Consider the following 1,227-nt stretch of genomic DNA (forward strand, 5'->3'; position numbering starts at 1 on the left):
GGGAGTGACCAATTTGCTAAAAAAACATTAATTTTTTTTTTTCTTGTGATTTGGGGTGGTGGGGACCAGGGCCACTCCCGGTCCCCCCTGGGTCCATCATTGTTTCCGTAGTTATGTGTATAGGTTGCTTGTTTAAAGATTTTTGGTTGGTGTATGGATGGTTTACCATGATGATAGGTATATGATTTTGTAATCATTTAGAAAACATGTGTTATTTCTTTAACATATTATGCATGACCTTCTATTTAAAAGGATTTAGGGAAAACCACGTGGGCCTAGTGTAATACCCCAAAATAATAATTAAAAAAAAATGGAAATCTTTAACCTACTTGTGGACTAAAACTTCATAAATAATAGAGGCAAAGTTTGAAGTTAAGACATTTATTCTAATACGATTTAAATTACGCTTGTCTCAACCTATTAAGATGATAAAAACGAATAAATTTAGTTATCTTGATATTTTAACATTAAAAAAAAATGAGAGTTTGTTTCGATGCCATTTCCTGAGGATAAGAAGATTCCATCTAATGTTCCATGGCCCATGTTGTAAAGTTACCATCACGTCACCTTCCTTGGGAAGAGGAATGCAGAACAAGAAAACGTTAAAGGGGGCATGGCCTTATCAAACCAACCATATTATTCTTTCTTTATTTATTTATTTATTTATTTTTGTAAGAAAACCATCCAATTTTGAATAATGCCTTCTGAATAAAGGAGAAGAGTTAATTATATGTTTCTTCAACCATCATTTTGAATCAATGATGGTATGCTTTCTGAATAAAGGTACTGTGGCAGAGAAATGACTCTACCTTTTGTTCTTTTAAACAAAGAAAAGCACATTTTATCGACCCCAAAAACTGTGGCTCATATGCCAATGGACTAAAAAAAAAAAAAAGCGCCATATATATTATTCATCTCAAATTCATATTGTTAAACGAAAGGGGCTAGGCTAGGCTCAATCCCCCTCCTATTATTGACATTTCTTTGGAAATAAGTAATTATTATTTTTTCATCTTGTGGTAAAAGTGCAACTAAATTAAGTTTTCCCTTGAATCTTTGTTAGATCTAAGTAGGGAATTTAGATATTTCTTTAATAAATAATTTTCTCAAATTGTGTTTTCCTCGTGACAAAAATACAACTAAAATGTTATATAAATAAGGAGAAGAGTTATATGTTTCTTCAACAACTTTCTCAACATGTTCATGAGATTACCATCGAGCTTTCCG

This window comes from Corylus avellana, chromosome ca5 (assembly GCF_901000735.1).
Source record: "Corylus avellana chromosome ca5, CavTom2PMs-1.0".
NCBI lineage: Eukaryota > Viridiplantae > Streptophyta > Magnoliopsida > Fagales > Betulaceae > Corylus > Corylus avellana.